We start from the raw sequence: 19,200 nt of genomic DNA, 5'->3' as shown, positions 1-19,200 counted from the left end.
TTCAATTATTAAATAATGTGACTATTTGCTGTTGATATTAATTATTGGATACGAGCCGACCCGCAGCGTATCATACGCCTCTATTTAGTTGTTTTATTTTTCTACTTTTCAGTAATTCATAATTTGTGAATTCGACAGTACCAATGCTGCCACTGAAAATATTTGCTTTAAAACACTAACCCCCCCCCCCCTTTCCCCTAACCCCGACCCTACACCCCCCCCCCCCCCCCCCCCCGTGAAAGCAGCCTCCTCTTAGTTATTTCTTAGTTACCTCCTGTAATTTTTTATTTTTTTAATTTATCCCGTCATATGCCGATGTCACAGAAACATGTGAACTCTACTTCACTTGCTCCAGGTTCGAAAAAGGCACTTTATTTTATTTATTTCCAATGCAATTACAAAAAAATTGCATTATAAATGTTTCATATAATTTTTATTTTTGGGGTCGATTTGAGAAAAATACTAAAGTGTCTTCTCTTTTTGCTAATCAAATCATTGCTATTTTCACATTCGAAACAAATTTAAAAGTGTCCAAAAATCTGAAACAAATTAAAAAGTGTAAAAAAAAAACCCACTGGAAAATGAATATATCTATTAGTGTACATCAGTGAACGTTTACTGAAAAACATATATTTTCTTCTCCCCAACCGAACGAATTCCAAATTGTGCTTTACTTCACAAAAACAAAACCGGTTTGATAATATTGTCAAACTGTATTTAAGGATAATAGTTTTATCCAATGTCTTCTTAGGTTACATGTTGGTGGTTTTAACTTTGTCCACTATACAGTCAGATAACAACGGTCATACTTACATCATAGTCATACTGACATCATAGTCTTACTGACATCATAGTCTAACTGACATCATAGTCATATTGACACCACAGTCATACTGACATAGTCTTACTGACATCATAGTCATAATGACATCACAGTCTTACTGACATCACAGTCATAATGACATCATAACCATACTGACATCACAGTCATAATGACATCATAGTCATACTAACATCACAGTCTTACTGACATCATAGTTTTTACTGACATCATAGTCATACTGACATCACAGTCATACTGACATCACAGTCATACTGACATCACAGTCTAACTGACATCATAGCCATACTGACATCACAGTCATACCATACTGACATCACAGTCTTACTGACATCATAGTCATACTAACATCATAGTTATACTGACATCATAGTTTTACTGACATAGTCATACTGACATCACAGTTATACTGACATCACAGTCATACCATACTGACATCACAGTCTTACTGACATCACAGTTATACTGACATCAAAGTCCTAATGACATCACAGTTATACTGACACAACATGTCTACTGACGCACCCGCCCTACATAACCAAAAAACTTGCTGTACAATCTTAAGACAGCGATACATTCCCTAACACAAGCACTAGCTGGAGATACAAGCACCTACTTGTACGGTTGTTAGCTTTATAATTTATATCCTCTACACCGCTAGTGAATGGCAAACAGACATACACAAATGAATTCTAAAACGTGTAAAAAATGTCAATAATGTTCACTTACCACGAAATATAACGTAACTAATGAAAGACCACACAAGCCAGCACCACTAGTGGTTGGTACTTCTGGTCTGTTGTCAAAAAGTTAATTAAAACCTATCGGAAATCCCACTGTGTAGTGTTAGCTACGCGGGCTGTCTAAAAATAGAAACAGGAAGTAATATCAAGACCTAGAGCACAGTATACGGGTATTCCCGCTGACAATTTTGTGCGGACATAGTTTGAACTGCAGCTACACGACTGATTAACAGGGGCTTGTACATATTTATAAAGGGTTATAAAATGAAGTTCTGCTTTATTTTGTAGCCATACATTTTGTTATATATATATATATATATATATATATATATATATATATATATATATATATATATATATATATATATATATAATGTGGGGGTGGGTGGGGTGGGGTGTGTCATCGTGGTGTGTGGGTGTGTGATTGGGTGTGTGGGTGTATGTGGGTGGGTTTCATTCAGTATTTGTTGTAACACCTAGAGATAAGGAAAATCTGTAAGGAAAACCCAGTGTATGGCCTAGTAAGTAAGTAAAGTTCCCTTTCAAACCTGACGGTCCATGGGGCAAGTGAAGTAGAGTTCACTTGTTTCTATGACCTCGGAATATGAAGAAATAGTGTGGTCAGCACTATGCCCTACCGCCTTTACTTTCCCTAACGTGAGTTAGGTACCCGTCAGAGCTGTGTGGACTCAGGGGCGGTCTACTGACTTGAACCCAGATTCGAAATCGTGACTTGCGGGTTAGCAGTCCAGCTTTCTTCCGCTAGACCACCCCGTCCCACGTATGGCCTAGTGGTAGGTCTAAATAACTAAAGCGAAAGGATGAAACACTAAAAAAAAATGTCACAATTTTCTTTCTTTCCTCCCCTAGCATCAGATTATTTAATTAAAAATAATAAAATAACATTTCCACATTCTTATACGTGTTTTTAGTTTATCGATATTTGGTGTAGTTTAATAGTTTAATTATTTAAAATAAAGCTCTTGAAATAGTAAAAAAAAAAGCTTAAAAAAATGTGGAGATGCGTGAAGGATGGGTGTTGATAATTTTAGGGGTGAAAAGTGTAGAGTTTCATCCCAAACGTTATATTGATTTAATCGTAATTATTTTAAATGTTTCATTAGAAGTTTTTGAAAGGTATTTAGATCAGGGGCGGAACTACAGTGCCGCCAGACCCGGGGGGGGGGGGGAGTGGCAGGCCATTTAGGGGCCTAAAGCCGACCACAAAAATTCTTTTTATAGTTAAATTTTAAAAACATTATCTTTATTATATAGACGCCATCTCAGGCTTTTGTATATTCTTTTTCCCTTTGTTTTTAAACCACTGTGAAAGCCGGGACCTCTTTCTCCTACAATCAAACTAATAAAAAATAAGCAAACGTTCAAACCACTTCCATGACTTATTTCCCTTTTTTTAAATAGTCAAATAGGGGTGCTCATAAGCTCAATTTAATAGATTTGTATTAAACAAATTAAAAAACAAATACTTCTCTTAAATTATTATTTTTTATAAAGTACTTACTAAACAATGACATTGTATAAAAAGGAAATGTATTTAAAATTTATAATATAAATAAAAAAAAACATAAAAATAAACATAACACGAGACACCGTTACTTATATAAAGCTTTTATGATTTATGTCCTTTTAACCGACAAGAGATAAGTAAGTTTTATAGCAGAGATACAATAAAACTGATTTACACAAAACACAATGTTGCACTTACTGACTTACACACATGACATGATGTTTGAGTTTGATTTAATTGAATTCTTTTTTTCAAAACCAGAACAGGCAAGCAATGAGTATCCTATGTTCGTATTTTGTGTTTGTATATATATATATATATATATATATATATATATATATATATATATATATATATATATATATATATATATATATATATATATATATATATATATATATATATATATATATATATATATATATATGAGGGGGGCTAAAAAAAATTTTGCGGGTTGTCCCTTTTTTCTAGTTCTGCCACTGATATAGTTTAGCAAGTTTAGCGGCATTTTAAATACTAATATATATATATATATATATATATATATATATATATATATATATATATATATATATATATATATGTAATATGTGTGTGTGTATTACGTTGTTACCATCATATAAATCATATAAAACTATACTTAGAAATACTTCCTCTATTTTTGCTCGACAAATATTTCCAAAACCTTGAAAATAAGATCACAGCAAGCGCATGCATCTGCCCAAGTATAGAGAGTTGCATATTATGTTACAAAATAATACAAATGGTGGTTTTTTTGTTCAAGAAAATATAAAATAGGGAGCTTTTTTTAAGTCCCGAAAAAATGTAACGAATCAATCCTTGATGAAGTGAGAAATGCATTAATTTAGAAATTTCACATTCTAATAAATCAGGTAGTTTACTACTGTAAAGGTTTTACATTTTAGTAAGTCTGGTAATAAAAAATTAAATTTCAATAAGATGTGCATTTTATTTCACAAATTTAAATTACGTTATATATAGTTGTAGAAAAGTATTTTTATTTGATTTTATTTGTTTACCATTTACGTTATCTGTATTTATTACCTCTTTTGTAAACATTATTAAGGCTTGCCTCCCTTGGTTATTTACTATTTTTATGTCGTCGTGGGAAGCAAAAAAATTATTGGAGGTGGTCGCATTTGTCGCGCTGGGTTCGACCAATGATGTCGACATGGATGAAAAATTGTTCCTTTAGCTTTAAAGATATTTTTAAATCAAAGCTGCTGTAAAACATTAAGCCTGAAAATAATTCAGAAATTTAAGAGTTGTAAAATCAATGTTTTAAAAGTTGCAAATCCAGAGAACTTGAAAAGATATATTTTTTGTTTCAGGCTAAATTTCAATTTATTTTTGCCAAGACTTTCTTACAAAAAAACATGGATTGGTTCTACAGGAACTCTGTGATAGATATTCTGAAAACCTCACTTTAAAAAAAAAAAAAAACTTATTGTAACTTTTACTCAAAACTTTGCCGAAATAAGTTTTAAATTAGATTTATGTTTTTACTTTCCCATATACGAAGTATGAGTCAGAAAAACAGTTTTGCAATGTTTTCCGTATGTCTTTGTGTGTGTTGTGTGTGTGTGTGTGTGTGTGTGTGTGTGTGGATGTATGTCTGTATGTCAGTGAACACGATAGCTTAAGTACCGTTACAGCTAGGTTGATGAAATTTCATATATAAGTATTATATCAAATTTGTAGTTCTGTATTAACTTTTCAGCTATTTCCAGTAAGCGGAAGTGGTATTTGTACAATTTTGGTTTTAAAGAGCCTGAAATTCGAGTACTGTTCTAGATAGATAGACGAAATTATACATTTAAGTAAGAAATCGAATTCTCTGCCTACAATCAAAGTTTGAGTAATTTCCGTTGAACGTAAGTAGTAACTTAAGCTATTTCCGATTTATAAAAAAAACGAATATTAATTTATAAAGTATTCATATTCCGCGCTATTATTCAAACATTGTTTGCTGTTCACTGGGAGTGCAATTCTTTTTTTTTTTCTACAAGATTCTAATCTATTTTAAAAAGAATAATTAATTAAAAGTTGCTTAAAAATCATGTCTATACCTTGAGTTGCCATCCCCTGTAGTGTTATATTCGAGAAAGTTTAGGTGAGATCAGTCCCGGTTTATTTTAGTGTGCATTAGGCATGCAGTATCGGTAGCGAATATTATACTTGTCTCGAACTCTTCCACCATTGCTATACTATGCTCATCATTCGACATATGAGGACTGTAGTAGATTTACATTGATAGCTATTTCTTTCAATCTTATACCGATATGTACATATTACACATTTATAAAACGGAAATTTTTTGCTTTGTTCCTTTTTGTTTGCGAAGTATGATTTCCGATATCTAAAAATTAACATTAAAAGTGTATGTTTTTTTTGGATAAATAAATTATGAAAAAAATAGAAGAAAACATTCAACAAACGGCATAACCCAGGGGTCGGCAACCTCTTGAGTCAGAAGAGCCAACAGGTACAATTTACAAAAGTTCCCAGTTTTTAAAGAGCCACTAAAATTTTTATTTCAATATTTTGGCATTTGACATATAAATTTGATTTTTGATTTGAAATAAATAGCTTTAAATATGAAAGAATATAATTTATACTTTAAAAAACATACTAATATTTCGCATAAAAACACGTTATCTAGCTCTGCTATGATAACATTAGTAATCAAATAATATAACTATAGGACAGGGGTCGGCAACGTGCGGCTCTCATGCGGCTCTTTGGATGTCGAGATGCGGCTCTTCAGCTCCCTACACAAATATTAATAACGAGCCGACCCGCTGCGTATCATACGCCGCTATTTAGTTGTTTTTTTTCCTACTTTTCAGTAATTTATAATTTGTGAATTCGACAGTACCAATGCTGCCACTGAAAATATTTCCTTAAAAACACTAAACCCTTCTTCCCCCCCCCCCCCCCCCCCCCCACGTGAAAGCAGCCTCCTCTTAGTTACCTCCTCTAAGTTTAAAATCGTTTCAAACTAAATTATCTGCCCCTAATAGCCGTCACCAAACCCGTCTCTATGATTGTAAAATGTAAACAGCGTGACCACAGCTCACCAGACAATGTGGGGGTGGGGTGGGGGTGGTAGTGATAGTGATAGAGAGAAAGAGAGGGGACTGCAAGGAGGCGCTTGCAGCTTGTTTTCTAACGGCTCCCAGAAGAGAATTATATATATAGATAGATTGTATTATTTTATGTTCAAAACTCATAAGCATATTGTTGTACAACACTCGGTAATGAACGATGAAATAATAAACATAAACAATAAACACTCGCTATTCCATTACAATATTTAGTGCATACTAACATTTAGGAAAATGCCTCCTGAATAAAATAACATTCCCAATTATTCGAAAAAGTCGACACTTGGGCTGTGGCAAGAATGGAACCTTCGTCACGGGGCTGGCTACAGCACGGCTGTGGGGCTGGGCCTGGTGCCCAAGCTGCTGTCAGCTGTCCGTATACTTTCTAACGCACCTACTCAATGTTCTCTGGTGAGTGTTTTTATCCTGTTTAAAGTTGTTTTTATTCATATTTTTTTTATTGAGTTTTAAAAATAAAATGATATATGTAATTAATATTTGTGCATTTAACTAGAGAGCCACATTTTGACATCAGCAGAGCCGCAGGTTGCCGAACCCTGGAATAACCTGATCCATGGCTTTGATATTTTAGTTCTGTTTCGACAGCTGCAGAAGTCTTGATTTCAGCAATTGTTATTGTTTTTTTTTAAGATGATAAGAATTTAATTTGTTAATCACATCGATGAGGAATTATTTATTTTCAACGATTTGTATTAGTAAAATAGGTTTTTTTTTTTTTTTTTTTTTTTTTTTTTTTGAATATAAAATGTACTGGAATATACTATCATATACCAGGAGTCGGCAACCTGAGGCTCGCGAGCCGCATGCGGCTCTTTTGATACCAAGATGCGGCTCTCCAGCTCCTTGAACAAATACTAATAATCTCAATAAAAATATTAAATATTTGAAATAAAAAAAATGTTAGTGGCTCTTTAAAACCAGGGAAATTTGGAAAATTGTCACTTTTGGCTCTTCCGCTTCAAAAGGTTGCCGACCCCTGTCATATACTGTTTCAGTATGGACGAATATTAAGATAAAATTGGGTTTGAAAATAACAGCTGGACATTTTAAAAAAAAGTAGTGTTTTACTTGAAACCAAGGGATGTATATCAATATTAATTATTCATAGCTGTTAAAAAATGAGAATTTCTTATTATGATGTGTATGTTTAGTTATATAATAGACATTGAAATATACAACTTTTTTGGTTTAATTAAATTTCTTTGGATTTTTAAAGCCGTTTTTTTAAAAAAGTTTTATGTTGTCTCCCTTGGTTTACTTTGAATTCTATTTGGAAAGGGGAAATAAGCAACATATTTAATTAAAGTTAAAAATTTTTTGCACAAGTTTTTATCCACCTTGATTCCTGGTACAGAAGCTCGTCATGGATGGTAAATTCGTAACTTGCCAGCTCAATTTTCACCCACTGTTACCAAATCTTTCGGTTTCATATTCGACACGCAAGTCAAGATCCGATGACAATGCAATGCGACACGAACGTTTGACATCATTAGATACGCAATTGATTCAAATTCAATCAAGTCTCAATGTCTCGTGACTGACAATACAAAAGTTAAAATGATCATTAGACGAACCATGTGGATGTCTATTCGATAGATAAACTTAAGATGTTTGGGTTTGTGATAGAGTATTACTTAATAACAGTGGCGTAGCGAGGTCGGGTGTCACCCGGTGCGGCACTTAATGGTGTCACCCCCCCCCCCCCCCCTAGATGCGTAGCGACCCTTCACGGGGACAAACTTTCAAATTTTCGATTTGCACCCCCCCCCCCCCTCAAACTTTCGTTTTGCACCCCCCCCCCCCTCAACTTTTTCTCCATATATTTTGCTATTTTTTGCCTTGGTGTCACCCCCCCCCCCCCTAAATGGTGTCACCCGGTGCGGTCCGCACCCCCCGCCCCCACCCCCTTCTCACTACGCCCCTGCTTAATAACAAGGTAAGAAAAAAAAGCTGAGATACAATACAGTTTTTTACAAAATAGACAATGCAATATAATCACATATTATTGTTAAAAATTGAACAAGATAAATATTTATATTACTTAAAACAAAGTAACGAAACTAGTCTATACAATGTAAATGTCATAAACATGCATGTGTACGCCGATATCATAATATCATCGTTCTTAGCCATTCACAACACTTGTAAGTAATCCTTTAATTAATCAACAAATATTAAATAATAGGGCTATAGCCCTTTAAAGCGTTGGTGCAATAACCCTCTAGTGCAAGATATCATTAACCCTCTACTGCAAGACTCCTTGACACTCTATTGCAAGACGTCATTAACCCTCTAGTGCAAGACGACATTTACCTCTAGTGCAATATTTCATTAACCCTCTGGTTCAATATCGTTAACTCTCTAATACAAAATATCATTAACCCTCTAATGCAAAATATCACTAACCCTCTAAGTGCATGATGTTATTAACCATCTGGTTAAACGTCGTTAACACTCTAATGCAAGATATCATTACCCATCGAATGTAAGATATCAGTACCCATCTAATGTAAGATATCATTACCCATCTAATGTAAGATATCATTACCCATCTAATGTAAGATATCATTAACCCTCTAATGCATATCATTAACCCTCTAATGCATGATATCATTAACCATCTAATGCATGATATCATTAACCCTCTAATGCATGATATTATTAACCCTCTAACGCATGATATCATTAACCCTCTAATGCATGATATCATTAACCCTCTAGCGCATGATATCATTAACCCTCTAGCGCATGAAGCCGCTGACCATCTCACTGTAGACCTCTTGCACCTCCGCGGTGATGTTGAGACAGAACATTTCCTGGCCAACTTGGTTCCAGACTTGGACTATGACGTCATAGGTACCCTAGGGAGAAGAAACACGTTTTTTTTTTCGTGACATCATTTGACCTCCAAGCACACCTCAACAACCCCCCGCCCCCTCATATTTTCCGAACAGAACTCTGACGTAGACGTCGGTGATATATTATTAAAACCTAGTGGCATAGCTCTAGTCTAATTTCTAGTTGTACGTTTCGAGTCTGTCATCCACAAACTACTGCCCTCCCTCCCTCTCTCTCTCTCTCTCAGTGTTTCTTCCAGGCATCTCTTCGGCGGAGTCGGAGCCACCCCCCCCCCCTTCCCCAAAAGAAAGTCTCCCCCCCTCCCCCCAACGATATGGAATTTATATAGAAAATATATACTATTAAAAGTGTCCCTCCCCCACGGAAATTTTAGTCCGCCCCCCCCCCCCCCGAAAATCTCAAGTGCCCCCCCTGGAGAAAAAAGTCTGGAAGAAACACTGCTCTCTCTCTCTCTCCCTCTGTCTCTCTATCTCTCATACCTCTCCCTGCCTCCAGGGGCGTAGCGACCCTTCCCGGCGCCCGGGGACAAACTTTCAATTTGGCGCCTCTAGGGAACAACCTTTCAATTTTCAATTTGCACCCCACCCACCCCTCAAACTTTCCATTTGCACCCCCCCCCCCATATATTTTTTATATTTAAAATGCAAAACTGCAGCTAAAATGAGATTTTAATTAGTTTTTCCAACCCATTTTGGCGCCCCTAAGGTCGGCGCCCGGGGACATATGTACCCCCCTCGCTACGCCTCTGCCTACCTCTCATCAGTAAAGCACAACATGATAAAGTAACCTATACTGATAAGTAGCAATGCACACAACCTTGTCTGCTTAAATTAACAGAGTCAGAAGCCACCATAAAGTAAACGCTTTGGTCTCTATTCAAATTTTGTCTTCAGCTTCGCGGAGTCAAATACGTTACGTGATCTAACTGGTGTTTACTTTGTGAATACAAGTGTGAAAATCCTATAAAGGCGTAGAATGGCTGCTGTGCGTTACACACATCATTTTGTAATGCGTGGATGGACACTAAAACTGGCAAGTCGGCAGGGTTTAGAACAGGATATGTGTGGTGTTGAAGGCGTGTTGGGAAGGGGGTAAGGTCTTGTTGTATCTAAGGAATTGTGAGGGGGGAAGGGGGTAATGTCTTGTTGTATCTGAGGGCATTTGAGGGTATGGGGGAAGGGGGTACGGTCTTGTTGTATCTAAGGGCATGTGAGGGAATGGGGGAAGGGGGAAGCAAAGTATATTGAATGACGTAACCACTATATTTTCATACGACCATTATGCTTAGATAGACATTCGACCAATACGTTCAGATAGACATTCGACCAATACGTTCAGATAGACATTCGACCAATACGTTCAGATAGACATTCGACCAATACGTTCAGATAGACATTCGACCAATTCGTTCAGATAGACATTCGACCAATATGTTCAGATAGACATTCGACCAATACGTTCAGATAGACATTCGACCAATACGTTCAGATAGACATTCGACCAATATGTTCAGATAGACATTCGACCAATACGTTCAGATAGACATTCGACGAATACGTTCAGATAGACATTCGACCTATACGTTCAGATAGACATTCGACGAATACGTTCAGATAGACATTCGACCTATATGTTCTGATAGACATTCGACCAATACGTTCAGATAGACATTCGACCAATACGTTCTGATAGACATTCGACCAATACGTTCAGATAGACATTCGACGAATACGTTCAGATAGACATTCGACCTATATGTTCTGATAGACATTCGACCAATACGTTCAGATAGACATTCGACCAATATGTTCAGATAGACATTCGACCAATACGTTCAGATTGCCCTAATACCAATGTCAAACTTACCTGGTACAGAATCAAGAAGTGTAGATTAGAGAAGGGTTCCTGTAACATACTTTTCGCTGAAAAATCAACAACAAATGTGTTACAAGTCATGTGTTTTAGTTGTAAACTGTTCGTTTATTTAAAAAAAAAATATTCATAGCATGCTTTGCAAATTTTTTTTTTTTTTCAAATTTGTGTATGTCTTTCCTAACGTGTGGTAGGCACGAATTTATTTCATTTCCTATTCCACACGCACACACCCTTTCCCCTCTATTCTATATAATAGTTTCGCTGTCTGTCAAGAACGCTCTGTCTGACAAGAACGCTCTGTCTGACAAGAACGCTCTAGAGAAAACACAAGCAAAATAAAAACATGCACAGTAATTCGAAAAACGAAATATGACGTCGACACATTTAGCGTAGAGTAGAACATAATCTCAAACCAGAGAGTGCACACAGTAATGTAATGACGTCATTGGTTCTACATTGAAAAAAAGGAAATGTTGTCTAATCTAAATGGTTTGCGTGAAGATTTTCTTGCATACAATTCTTCGGGTAGGGGCGAAGCCCCACCCCCCGCGTAAGAACGTCTGAGCCCCCCCCCCCCCCTCCCCAACTCAAAAGAAATTTCCTCATCGATACTCTATAATAAAATTACCGCCTAATTAATGTGTCTAATCTAAAAAGTGGTTTTCTTGCAATGGGACGGTAGACATGTTTTTTTTGGGGGGGGGGGGGGGGGGGGGGGGGTGTGGAGGGGTGGGGGGGTGTGTGGGGGTGGGGGGGTGGTGTGTGGGGGGGTGGGTTGGTTTCAGTGTTTCTTTCAGACTTTTTCCTCCCCGGAGAGGGGTGGGGGTACTTGAAATTTTCGGGGGCGGGGGTAGAATTTTCTGGGAGGGGGCGGACACTGGAAAAAGTATATAATTATATTTCGTTGAATGGGACGGTAGACATGCTTTTTTGGGTGGTGGGGGTGGTGGAGGGGTGGGGAGGGGTGGTGTGGGGTGGGGTGGGGGTGGTGTGGGGGGGGGGTGGGGGTGGTGTGTGGGGGGGGGGGTGGTGTGTGGGGGGGGTGGGTTGGTTTCAGTGTTTCTTTCAGACTTTTTCCTCCCCGGAGAGGGGTGGGGGGTACTTGAAATTTTCGGGGGCGGGGGTAGAATTTTCTGGGAGGGGGCGGACACTGGAAAAAGTATATAATTATATTTCGTTGAATTGGACGGTAGCCATGTTTTTTTTTTGGGGGGGTGGGGGGTGGGGGGCGGTGTGTGGAGGGGGGTGGTGTGTGGGAGTGAGGGGTGGGGGTGGTGTGTGGTGTGTGGTGGGGGTGGGGGTGGTGTGGGGGGGTGGGGGGTAGGGTGGGGGTGGTGTGTGGGGGGGTGGGTTGGTTTTAGTTTAGAGAAAAGAGACAGCACTATCAGCCTAGCGCCCGTTGTACCCTTCCTCAACGGGCCATTTTTCTCGTTATATAGAAGCATACGTGTAAAATTAAAATCATACAATAAAACCATTCACTCCTCCAAGGACTGTATTCTAAAGGGGACATAGAAAAAACAGCAATTGAAGGAATTCAATTTTTGTGAAGGTATTCACTGAATCAGGATGCATAATACTCGTGTTTACTGTTAGTAAACAGACATGTATACAATTCTTCACATGCGGTAGACAATGGCAATACAATATAAAATGTAAATATTGTATATATATATATATATATATATATATATATATATATATATATATATATATATATAGAGTGCGATTTTCCTCTGGTCACTGCAAGGATGTTGTTTTGGCTTTTATAGCTAAAAATAGAGAATTACTGTTGTATGTGCTCAGAGAACAAATTTATAAAGTCTAACATTCACCCCTTTTTTACCACTCATAACTTTCAAATGCCCATACATTTTAAGTATGTTTTCGGCAATATGATAAATAGGATACCAGAGAGTATAATAAAACTCGACCTACTTCCTCCAATAAACGGACATTGTAAGAAGCTTATGTACTTCCTTATGGTATCGCAATCAAACCAGTCAGCAAGGACAAGAAAGGGTGTGTCTTCCCCGTGTAAATACACGCTCGTGTTGAAAATCCCACTACTCATGTTGAAAGCTGGGGCAGAAAATAAAATATATATTACTAATTACCTGAAATTTAATAAACAACAAGAACAGTCAAACTAAAGTCAGTAATTAAGCTCTAGCGCTGGTTTAATTCAAATATACTTGTCATCTTCATTTTAGGCCTAATGTTGTGTTCACAGAATGAGAATGAGTTGTTTCTATTCATCGAAATCTGATTATTCTATATACCTGAAATCAGAGTTATTCCAGGCATCTCTTCGGGGAGGGGGGTGGGAGAGAGGAGGGGGTAGAGGCCCCCCCAACCGATGACGGTCTACCGCCCCCCCCCCCCCGAAAATTTCAAGTCACACCCCCCCAGCCCCCCCCCCCCCTCCCCCCCCCCCGGAGAAAAAAGGTCTGGAAGAAACACTGCCCGAAATGTGCACACACAAGATTGTGGTCGGCAGCTCTAGACAAAATATTTTATTGCTTTATATTTTATAGCTCTATATTTCATAGCTTTATATTTTATAGCTCTATAAAAAAATCATAAACCATCGCGCTCTCAGGTTTTAATATGTATGCGATCTCTAAAACCAAGTTTCATCTTTTATATAATAAAAAAATAAAACTTACGGAATTTGTAGTGCAAATATACTTCAACAGAACCGGAAGGCTGTAGTACCTTTGGTGTCCATGTGAAGTTAATCGACTCCTTACCTAAAGTTATGTATATATATATATATATATATATATATATATATATATATATATATATATATATATATATATATATATATATATATATATATATACAATATTATACATGGTTCCATAACAAATAATCTTAGGTCATAATATCACAGAAAAAAAGGACAAGTGATCCCACGGACAAAAGATTTCAGGACAAATTATATTAGGACAAAATTACAGCATTATGGATAATTTTAGTTTTGAATATTCTTAATTTATTGCCAATAACGCATACATGATTTCATTTACTTTTGTGTATGCGTATGCGTAATGAGTCTGCGTGTAGATGTGGGTATGGGTGTGGTTGTGGGTGTAGATGTGGGTGTGGGTGTGGGTGTAGGCGAAGGCGTAGGTGTAGGCGTACGTGTAGGTGTAGGTGTAGGCGTAGGTGTAGGCGTAGGCGTAGGTGTAGGTGTAGTTTTAGGTGTAGGTGTAGTTGTAGTTGTAGTTGTAGTTGTAGTTGTAGGTGTAGGTGTAGGTGTAGGTGTAGGTGTAGGTGTAGGTGTAGGTGTAGGTGTAGGTGTAGGTGTAGGTGTAGGTGTAGGTGTAGGTGTAGGTGTAGGTGTAGGTGTAGGTGTAGGTGTAGGTGTAGGTGCAGGTGCAGGTGCAGGTATAGGTGCAGGTGCAGATGCAGGTGCAGGTGCAGGTGTTGTTGTATCTGCAGGTGTAATGAACAAGCACTCACCACAGTTGACAGCTACACCTTTTGATGGATCCATCTCACTTGGCGAGATAGACATGACCTTGACATTGTCAACAAAACTGGACATTTTGAAAAACACAAATACGGAGATGACTAGAAGAACGTTCCACATTACTGCCATTTATCAGTTTACTGTTTAGAAAGACACCCAAATGTGTTACTATAAATGGATTAATACTCAATGTTGATCCTGTATCGTGACGGTTTCATCGATTAGAATACAATAAACTTCACAAAAGTTCAGCTAAGATAATGTGATAAAATAGTCATTACAATTGTATAACGAATTAAATTTTACCGAGACCAAGATTTAAAAATCCATTTTGTCTAAGTGTTTTATAGGTTAGGGGTGGGGTTTTATATGTAGTAGGATAAGCACACGAGTTTTAATTAGTTTGAGTTTAAAATAATGTTTAAAATTATAAAACAGACAAAATAATCCATTCAATTTTTAAACATAAATGTCTGAAAAATGTAAAGGGATATCCATAGCACATCGCTATATGCGTGTTATAAAGTAAAATTATAATTTATGAAAACAGAATTAGGAATGGTTAGAATTTTAAAATTCAATAATGTTTATCAGGGGAAAACAGATACATTGTTGAGAAAAACAAATTAAAGAAAATAATTCTTACCTTTATAAATATATTTAAGAAGAATTGTATGTGTCAGTGTCACACGGTGAATGTCTAGTCTGCACAGTGCTAGTCTGTATATATAGGACAAACTGACTGTAAAGGTTGATCCAGGAAGTAAATCACGTAAACTGAATGACGGGAGCAGAGGGCCTTTTATATAATATTTTTTTTTTATTGAAAAAGATACAACCCAAAAAAAGCAACCATTCTTTAGAATTAGATTTCACATTCTTGCAAAATTCGAGAAATTTGTATTTTTTCAGTTTTATTTTGTAATGTATTTGCATTTTGTAATGGTTGTATGTATGTGTATGAAACAGTAGGTGGTGAATATTTATAATACACATCCACAAATCTTTGGAATAATTATTATTAATATAGAAGCATCAAATGGGATTTCCGTTAGCTAGAATTAATATCATAGTTGTTACCTATAATTAGACATTTGATCTGTATTTTCAAATATACAGTTATAGTATTTTTTTAAACTAAAAACAAGGACTTTCATTCCTGCTGAGTGGTCTACCATATGTTTATCACACTATTTATCTTCTAGGGTGCAATGATTAGAGAAAGTGAAGCGTAGCGCTTTGGATTTTTCCAATATAGGGGTGGGGAGGGTGGAATGTATTATCGTCATGTATTATCGTCTTGTCGGAACCAGGTTTAGTGACCCCCATATTGGTGGATCTTTATGTGATTCATGTTGTTGACCCTTTTTTGTGACCCCTCCATTAATACCATTAGTGTGACCCTTTGTGTAACCTCTATTGCTGAGCCATTGTTGACCCATTTTGTTGACCCCTTATTGTGACCACAAGAATGTATCCACACCAGTCACCAGCCCCCTGCATTTCCTCATATACATATATATATTTCCTTCATTCCTCGTGTCATCGCTATAGATTTTGGAACCACAATAGTAAACATCGCACTATGAAGTGCTTTTCAGTGCATCGCATTGTCTTATAATAAGTGATAGTGTATGGTTTGTTTATATAACGACTTAAATTTATTTTATAGTTGCACTGTTTTTACTCTTTCGCATAACATGAAGAAAATATTAAATATTGCTAAAACATATAAAAAGGATCAATGTCAACTATAATTTTCCTAGAAAATAATATATTTATAATTATAGGCTCGAAAAAAAGAATTAATAAAACTGTTTTGTAATTTTCCAAGGGAGGTAATTTAAAAATAAATTCAACGCACGCTAATTTTTAACAAATGTGATTCCAAAATCTACGGAACTCCTAGAAGGAATTATTGTTGCAGTAATATAATTAGCCCAATGTGAATGCAAATCTGCAGAGGACATTATTGTAAGAAGACATTATTGTTGGAATATCATAATTAGCATTGATTGATAAAAGGCTATCTTTTATTTATTTTATTCACTAAATGTCCTTTTTACTAATTATAATTTTTAATAAGCTATTCCGCACTGTTATAGACGCGTCATCACCTTCATTAGGTGTGCAATGATTTTAGTCATGAAACTCTATTTTAATTTTTTAAAATTTAAAGTACTGAAAAAAATGCATGAATTGATAAAGTGCAATATGGTAGGTGCTCGAGCAGGGTGCGGTTTGGCACCACGGGCTAGACTGTGAGCACTATGCGTTTATGTTTGCATTTAAGTTGTGTTTATGTTATGAGTGTTGATGTTTTCATTTGTGTTTTTATTTGCGTTTGTTTTTTCTTTTGTGTTAATGTGTTGCGTTTGTGTTTTCGTATGTATTTGCATTGTGTTTGTTTACATTGTGATTGTGTTTTCTTTTCTGTTTGTATTTTCTTTTGTGTTTGTGTTATGTTTATCTTTTCTTTGTGTCTGTGTTTTTATTTTGGATTTGTGTTTTTTTTTTGGGTTTGTTTTTTTCTTTTGGGTTTGTGTTTTCTTTTGTGTTTGTGTTGTATTTGTGTTGTGTTTGTGTTGTTCTGTTCCCAAGTTGGTACATTTAAAAAAGATTTACGGTGGCGAAGCATGGGTATGCAGCTACTATATATATATATATAATATGTACTATAAGAAGCGTTTCATCAATGCGTTACCAATCCTATATTCTTAGACGAGTGACCTTGTTTTCTAAAACTGATTTATTTACATGTAAACAATGCCTGCGCTTGGAACTTAAATTAGATCTTAAATTGTAAAAAAAAAATAAAAACAATATGAGCATTTACCCTTAACTGTATGACTTGAGATATTTTTTCTTTACTGTATTACTTAGGTTATCTTTTCGTAACTGTCTTACGTTATATTTTCTTAACTGTAAGACTTTTGCTCTTTGCTTTATATTTGCACATGTTCTGTCCATCCCCACAAAAGTTCATGTGTCTCTTACTTCCTTCAATTGCTCATCTGGTCGTACTTTACAGAGACGTCGCGACCCATTTCGGCGCCCTGGGCGAAATACCAAATCCCCCCCCCCCCTTCCTGGTATTAAAATAAAGTTATTCTCGTTGGCTAAAAAGCGCCCCACTCACCCCTCTTTTGGAAATGGTTTGTAATGGGGCGCTTTCATAACGAAGTCATACAATTGATATAAACAACAGTTAAATCAATTAGTAGAGCAATTTAATAGTGTATTTCCTGAACTTTCGCTGTGCCTATTGCAGTCATAAAGCTAAAAAAAATAGTGTTTTATTTTTATCCTACCCAGTTTGTCGCCTCTTAGGGTCTCCACCCGGGGCGTCCACCCCACCCGCACTCCCTTAGCTACGCCTCTGGTACTACAAAGGCCTGTAAGATAACTACCTACGTTTATCCCACCCACCAATTCCACCATATCTTTAAACTGAACTAAACTTAGTCGGCTATCCCCCTTGGCTTTTATTCAGCCTTTCAGATTATTCTAGAATATCTTTACGCGATACTATTAATCGTAACGAAGAACAACAAGTAATAATCTGCACAATGGTATACAATAGTAAACATGATAGTTCTAGAGACTGCGACCCAGAGTGTTTGACGTTTATGTAATAATAGAAATCAACACAAGTCCACCTTCACCAATAGCTGTTTCGTAACGTAACAGCTTACGCCACTGAAATCGGAGTCTAAATGGCGCATTATCAGTTGACACGTATACTTAATTGTGTTGGAGGGAAACCCTTCCAACACTAAAATTAAGAACACAGAATAACAAAAAAAGATTAAATAAAACAATCGTGTTCCACAGGTGACGTTTTATTTATTTTTACAAAGTAGGTTAACTTAAGAAGAAATAAATAGCTTTAAATGTTTTCAAGAAAGTAGGTTAACTTAAGAAGAAATAAATAGCTTTAAATGTTTTCAAGAAAGTAAGTTAACTGAAGAAGAAATAAATAGCTTTAAATGTTTTCAAGAAAGTAGGTTAGCTGAAGAAGAAATAAATAGCTTTAAATGCTTTCAAGAAAGTAGGTTAACTGAAGAAGTAATAAATAGCTTTAAATGTTTTCAAGAAAGTGGGTTAACTGAAGAAGAAATAAATAGCTATAAATATTTTCTTGAAAAATAATATTTTACAAGGTAAATTTTAGTCTTAACACAAATACTACACAGAGTAAAGAAGGCATGAACATGATATTTTAACAGCTTGGATTATTTTCTGTTGATCAGATCTGTGTGTGATGTCATAAAATTTCTGTAGGGTCATATCTGGTTGTTTGGTCATATTTTAGTTTGTGTCATCTCTTCTAATTTCTCAGATTGCCTAATTCTATGAGATTAGACGGAGATGGGGGGGGGGGGGGATGACGGAGGAGAGGGGAAGATTGGCCGATCTAATCGGGGGAAGTAACGGCTCCAGATTTTTAAAATTGTTCTATAGGGCTTGTAAGTCTCTTTGCTTCTCTTACTTAATATTTGAAATCTCGTTAGCCAGGGTCAGGTAAATTCTCAAAGTATCATTATCACTTTTTACTATTTTAAATAACTTAACAATAGCGTAAGTAACTTTTATTTTTTAACCGATTTAATAAACATATTCACAATTGGTTTGAAAAATACTTGCTGGCTAGTATGATAAGAAGTTGGTGACCTACTTACAAGCCCTATAGCAATTACGAAAAGTTTTCAAGATATTAGAGT

At 36.2% G+C, this 19,200-nt stretch overlaps 1 long non-coding RNA gene across 1 annotated transcript; it reads right to left on the bottom strand.

The window, feature by feature from the left end:
• Positions 1-12,939: 12,939 nt before the first annotated feature.
• On the bottom strand, positions 12,940-14,567 carry LOC131955733 (uncharacterized). Its single transcript, XR_009388884.1, has 3 exons — positions 14,467-14,567; positions 13,665-13,748; positions 12,940-13,077 (listed from the first exon to the last, which is right to left on the bottom strand). It is a non-coding gene; the product is annotated as an uncharacterized LOC131955733 (long non-coding RNA).
• Positions 14,568-19,200: the final 4,633 nt, after the last annotated feature.

This window comes from Physella acuta, unplaced genomic scaffold (assembly GCF_028476545.2).
Source record: "Physella acuta isolate Inbredline_101_S28 unplaced genomic scaffold, ASM2847654v3 ptg001098l, whole genome shotgun sequence".
NCBI lineage: Eukaryota > Metazoa > Mollusca > Gastropoda > Physidae > Physella > Physella acuta.
The sequence above is the reverse complement of the archived record's forward strand: the minus strand, read 5'-3'. Positions and strand labels throughout refer to the sequence as shown.